This window comes from Sinocyclocheilus anshuiensis, unplaced genomic scaffold, assembly GCF_001515605.1.
Source record: "Sinocyclocheilus anshuiensis isolate Anshui unplaced genomic scaffold, SAMN03320099.WGS_v1.1 scaffold2205, whole genome shotgun sequence".
Taxonomy (NCBI): domain Eukaryota; kingdom Metazoa; phylum Chordata; class Actinopteri; order Cypriniformes; family Cyprinidae; genus Sinocyclocheilus; species Sinocyclocheilus anshuiensis.
The window spans coordinates 46,584-53,437 of NW_015551115.1; the positions used below are offsets into that span (position 1 = coordinate 46,584).

A 6,854-nucleotide genomic window follows, 5' to 3' on the forward strand; every position below is an offset into this window, starting at 1 on the left:
CCAAAGTTGGGTTGAAACAACCCAGCATTTTTTAGAGTGTAGAGTTCTGACGCAACCCGAGCTAGCTCCAATAATATTCGTTTAATTAAAGTGACTGCTAGCTTATCAAAAGGGCTGATTTCTTTTTTTGAGAATGAGTCTAGAAGATTATTTTGCAAAACCAACAAGTAGTAAATCCAGGAAATGAAAAAACAACAAAAACCGGACCAGTTGATGCTGAACAAGCTACCATGAAGGCCTGCACCACCGCCAATGAAGCGGAGCCAAAATTATTAATAGCAATCGAGAGGATGACAGAAAATGTCATCTGTGCTATAGACACTAAAATTAGTATGGTCCTGGACTCCTGGATAGGGCTGGGAATCGAAAATCGATTCCGATTCCAAAATCGGATACTTAAGGTCAGGAATCGGATTGTTGTCAAATTAAAATTTCGATTCCGCCTAACGATTCCTATGCGCTTTTTTTTTTCTTCATCTGTGAGGACCGGACCTAGCGATCTGCCAGAAGCTTGCTCACTAATCTAAGCGCTCCAAAGTTTGGCTACATTTGCGATCAGAAAACAAAAAAGCTAAGTATAATATCTGTGATGGCTAAACATGTTGCAAGAGTGGTGTCACCACCAACATAAAAGCACTTTAATTTAATAGATCGTTAAAGATCGCAAACACGATTCAAACACCAACGTGATTCTTTCTGTTCCTAAATTACAATGATTCGTCTGTTTCATTACTCAACCTTTGACATGTGCGATCAATGTTGTGATCACTTGGTTTGTCCATGCAGTGTACGATCACACCAGTGTGATTTGAACATTTAAATCTGCGTTCACACTACCGTTGTCCTAAAGAGAGCAGCTGTCATGAATGAAAGCTTCACACAGTCTTTTCAACCACACAGTATCATTATTTCTGTGTTACAAACATTCAAATCATAGAAGTACTGGGATAAAAGTTTATAGTTAAGATATAAACTCTGATGTGTACGGTAGCGATTAAAACATAGTAAATCACCTCTTGAAGGTAATTTGACACTTCAAATGAAGATTTATCGATTACATTGTTATGCCAGTAGGTGGCGAAAAGGGGCTGTTAAAATGTATTTGTCTTTGAATCATACAAGAAATTCGTTCAAGAACGCTGATTCATCCGGTAATGAAACAAGTAAATCTTGAGTGAGTCATTTAGGGCTGAAACGATTCCTCGAATACCTCGAGTAACTCGAATACAAAAAATCAAGGCAAATAATTTGGCTTCGTTTAGTCCATTTACTGTAACTACACACGGAACACCGTGTTTCCCCACGGAACATTATTACTGACGCACAACCCGATAAACACTGGACCATAGACTGTAAAAAAAAAAAAAGCAAGCGCTGAACATATTTAAGACCGTAAATCAATATGGTGGCTAGTTATGATGTCCCTATGTTAGCTATGTTTTGTGAAAGACTAAGCGCCATTGTGCATAAAAATACCACAGAAAGAAAGTTAGTCAATATCACACGAAAAGTGCCAGTTTTCATCTCTAAATCAGCATGATTACAAATGTGATACTGATCAAAAAAGTTAATATTAAGAGACTTACGTTTTGGACACTATATTGCCTGTTTTAGTTTCATTTCGCCAACAAAAATACAAACACAGCCACAATGCTGTTTTGCGTCTCTGAGCAAAATGACGGTGTTTCATTCCTGAATTAATCAACTGTTTAAATGATTCGGTTCAGTCGCAATGAATCACTTCTTAACAGTGACTTGCTGCCACCTACTGGCGGTTTTAATTTAACATTTAAAGTATCTTTTCGTTTTTAAAATAATTGTAAATATCAGTATTCAATGTTTCATGTTTAAAATAACAAAATATTATTTATGCATTTGTAACTGCAGGTTAAATGCATTCATGTCCTACATTAAACAGTGTGTAAACAGGATGTATTTCCTCAGCAACCAGCACGGATCAGCTCCAGGCATGACGAAGCGGATATCGTCCTCTTTTGGAAAGTAGTTTCGCTTTCACAACGAAACACACAGTGGTGGCAACAATACTACAGCGAGAAAAAAGTTATGCCTTCTTTCTTTGCGTGAACATTTGGGCAGCGTTATGCAAATCTTCCCGCATCGTGACGTAGACATGTGGGGGCGTGTTAGAACGAGCCATTTTAGGTAGGCGTGAGTACATCAAGGGACATTTAAGAGGGTTTATTCTCCAAATAAATCTAATTTCATGTTGCAGAAAAATGTGCAGAAAAAATTGTGTATGGTCTCTTGTTCTTGTTCCAAGTTACCTTCCTGTCCACTGATTTTTGCCTCTTTTGCCTCCCATAAAGCCTTCCAAGAAAAGTAAAGGATTATGTTTTGCTTGAGCTTTATTTAGGCTGAAACTTGAAAGTTAAGTTGCACGACATAAATGCAATGTTTAGGTATTATTATTATTTTTATTACTATTATTTAGATTTATGCCTTAGTTTTAGTTTGTACTGTTTACATTTTTTCAAGTAATATGAAATAGATTTTTGTATTTTTATGTATTTTTATATTATTTTTATTGATATATTTGTATTTTAAAGTAATGTGAAATTGATTTTTGTATTTTTATTTATTTTTTTTTATTATTTTTTTTATATAATTTTTTTAATTGATATATTTGTATTTGTATTTTGAATGTCATTTGGCAATTAAATGCATTAAATGGGTTTAGTTTTCACGGTTACTAATGTATGCAATTTCAGCAATAAAAATAAAATTTTTCTAAAAAGAAAACAAATTAGTTGTTTATTTTAAGAGACCTATCTTATTATCTCTTGTATATTTAGTATTGCTCTTTAAAAAAGAAAAATGACTTCTTATCCAATTACTCGATTAATCGATGGAATAATCTGTAGAATACTTGATTACAAAAATAATCGATAGCTGCAGCCCTAGAGTCATTGAATAATTTATTCATAAATTACATGTGATTTTGTTTAGTTGTCTAATGTGTTTCTTCAGAATGATGAGAACCACAACTTCCATTGGGGGGGGAAAAAAGAAAGAAAGAAAAAAAAAACTCAATTTATCATGCAGTTCTATTTTGCACACAAACAGCTCTTAAAGAGTCCAGTTTTTATGTAGCCTGTTGATTTTTGTTCATGATATTCAGCTCCAATAAATGGTTTGCAAAAAAGAGACACAGGATAAATGTTTGATATCATTATTTAATCACATTGGAATCGAAACTGGGAATTGAAAATAATCAGAATCGAGAAGCGGAATCGGAATTGATCAAATTTAAACGATACCCAACCCTAGTCCTGGAAGTAATACATGAGCAAACAGTCCAACTTCAGACCATGAGTCAGCAAATTGGTGATGTGGAAGGGAGGAAAGCTGCTGTTAAAGGGGTCTTATTATGCTCTTTTACAAAGTCTTGATTTTGTTTTGGGGTATACTAGAACATGCTCTCATGCTTGGTGTATAATGATATATAATACGTATATAAACTTATCTTTTTCACACAATTTACATTATTACAATACCTTTCTCCCCAGCCTGGCACAAACGGCTCGATTAGTTCCGGGTTTGATGAAGACCCGCCTTCCCAAAAAACGAAATGGGTTGTGATTGGTTAGCTGTCCCAGTGCGTTGTGATTGGCGAACAGCTTAGACGGTGTTTCAGTACTGCCCCGCCCCGTCAATATTGCCATATAAATTTGAGCTGGATTCAGACCCCGAGAATAATGAACAAGAGGATTGCGCAGAACCTTTGCACGCATGGATATTGCAAGACATATTAGAGTGGTAACGTTATTGTTGTTGTTGTTTTTTTTGGCTAAATCACGTTTTAGATAGGATGTCAACAACCGGTTAAAAATAACTGCATTTACTATGTACAGATAAGCGCATATGTAGTATGTTTATTGTTCTTTAATTCTAACATTATAACATGAATTGCAGTGAAACTGTTATACATTTGAATTTATTTATACCATAGTCCAGTGTTTCCGACAGACTTGCACTCTATTTCATTCTCTGGCAGCAGGAGTCGCTGTTGGAGTGGGAGAGATCGAGGTTTTCCTGGTAACCGCTGTACACAAAGCAGCTCTATGCTCACAAACGCTGCTTTATCAGACATTACATGAAAGATAAAATGAAAATGACATCCAATTTTCTGAAGACAGTCGGTTTCCTTAAGAAATACAGTGATATAATAACACCCGCACTCAATGTATGGGAAACACTGTAGTCTCATAATTGAAGTGTAAATTCTGCAGATTACATCATTGTCCAGTATTGTACTATTGTCAGCAATTTATTATAAAAACGTTTTCATAATTGTAGCATACATATTTACATAGGCTACATAATTATTCAGGTGCATGTGTAATAATTTGCGAAAACTTTACGCTACAGGAGCACTTCTTCTTCGTCGTCTTCTTGTCTGATGCACTCAACCCACGACCTCGCCCCTCCCCACCCCTCAACCATTCGAATTTCCGTAGGCGGAAATTATTTTAATGATATTCTAATGCGCCGCTTTGTGACATCACAAAACCCGGAAAACAATGCTGTAGTCCAAACTAGCCGTTCGATGTAGTTATTGAAAAGGGATTTTTTTTTAAATCTCCCTTTGGAGTGTACTTTGAGATTTGTAACTTTGTAGATCTTTTTTATGCCCAAACATACACACTGACTAAAATTCAAAAAGTGAAAAAGCATAATAGGACCGCTTTAAGACCCTGACTTCATCCATGGGTGCAAAAACAGCAGCCTTGGAGAAACAGGTGCATCATTTGGTGAACCACATCGACAACCTGGAAAACCGAGGAGGACGCAGATGCAATGTTCAAGTTATCAGTTTGCCTGAAGGGACTGAGGGCTCAAACCCGATTAAATTCTTTGAAAAGTTGATTACTGATCATCTTCAGATTACCACTAGCTAGGTGCATCACATTGGATCAGGCACTTACAGTAGAGTATGTATTTTTTTTGACAGCCCAATGTTATAAATATATATTCTTCTCATTTGTAAGCATGCCTTTGATGGCTCGATTGGGTTAGGATTTAAGCATAGCCTCGTCCTTTTTTCTCTTATCTGATATGTAATTCATTTGAGGCTGTAGATGACCAGTTTAGGAATAGGATTGCATTCCCTCGTAGGTATACTCTTCTACACAGAAGAGTATACGCAGTTTGCGTTCAGCGCATATTCTCCAAAATGGCGCTACTGTGATATTGCAAGACATATTAGAGACACAAAGGAGACGAATTGTTGAATAAAGTCGTTCTTTTTGTTTTCTTCGCGTACAAAAAGTATTCTCCTCGCTTCGTAATGTTATGGTTGAGCCACTGATGGCAGATGGACTATTCTGACGATGTCTTTCATACTTTGTTTTACTTTTATTAAAACAAAGGGATCAATTAATAAAATCTCTTCATGTTTCAGTTAAGACGTGTGAACAAATTATTAAAACATGCTTGTGAGTTAATCTCAATAATATTAATGTCTAGTATAAAGATTCAAGTCTGAATTGTTCATTTGCAACTTTAGTTTATTTTTAGTACATTAAAGTACATTTAGCACATTTTGTTTCAGTGTCTGATTCTTTTTGCATATTTTTACACTAAAAAGTGAATGCCCCCTATTCAATTACTGGCTATAACACCATTAGCAGAAATAACTGCAACTAAACAGTCCCTGTAATTATATATGTTTCACACTGTAGTGGAAGAAAAAAACTGCTTCAGCTCCTTGACATTTGTAGCCTTCAGATCATTGTCTCTCTGCTGAGCCAGCTGTGATTTAGTGCATAGACAAATGGCTTCTACTGGAGAAATCTCGTGGTGCGGGTCAGCATAGTCCCTATCCTTCAATAACGGCAAGACCTCCAGGTCCAAGATGCTGCGAAACATCTTTAAATCGTCACACTACCATTATGGTACTTGGTGGTTGGTGTGAGGTTCTTCTTATGAAATACAGTATTTGGCTTTTGATTCATCTGTCCATAAGAGGATCATACGGTATGTTCTTGACTCAGCTAGGGAATCCCATTTTGCCTATTGTAAGAAAGCTGGAAGGATTCAGACATTTTCTTTGCAGTATAGCTGTCAGTAGGCATGGGATGTACTGAATAAATACCAACCCATATGTGATAAAGCCAGTTCTTTGTGCAAGAAATGCATAGCAAGGCAGTTGAGGAACAATGTCTGTATTCATGGTATATTATGTGAAGCATCCTGGAGCTTTCATTAGAAATTAATGATAGTGAGGATGAGATGGGAGAAAGGAAGGCCAGGCTGCAGTATATGGCAGACAGAGCCACTGAAAACTCTGCTGTAACTCAGTCCGAGCAGGACGGCTCACTGGATCACCTTTCTCTTATGTGCATGTTTGTATGAGATGGAGAGAATGATATATTCTAGCATTTATTGTGAGCACAATTAATCAGAAAAAAAAAGTGTGTGTGACAAAATGTTAAATATTTCATTATTAAGTATTTAAGTATTTAAATGTGAAGTATTTAATAATTAGGGCTGCTCAATTAATAGTGACATGGTGTCACGGACACGGATGTGTGGAGGCAGGCAGGACGACGAGGACAACAAGAATTCCACTACTCACTTTTAATGTAGACACAACAAGGCAGGTACAGGTAGGTGAAACACACACACTCGGGGTAACATTCACAATAACCGACACCAATGCTCAGACAGACAGGAACTAATAAGGGGTGAATAATTAGAGGCAGACAGGTGAGCACAATGACTGGCGGAACAGGGGACTCAGGTTGCCATGGCGGATTAGGGGGCTCAGGAGGCCATGGCGGAACAGAGGGCTCAGGAGGCCATGGTGGAACAGGGGGCTCAGGTTGCCATGG

At 36.9% G+C, this 6,854-nt stretch overlaps 1 protein-coding gene across 1 annotated transcript in view; it reads left to right on the forward strand.

Moving 5' to 3' along the window:
• Positions 1-6,854, forward strand: part of LOC107662997 (radixin-like) — a 91,465-nt gene that overhangs the window by 30,540 nt on the left and 54,071 nt on the right. The window lies entirely within an intron of this gene.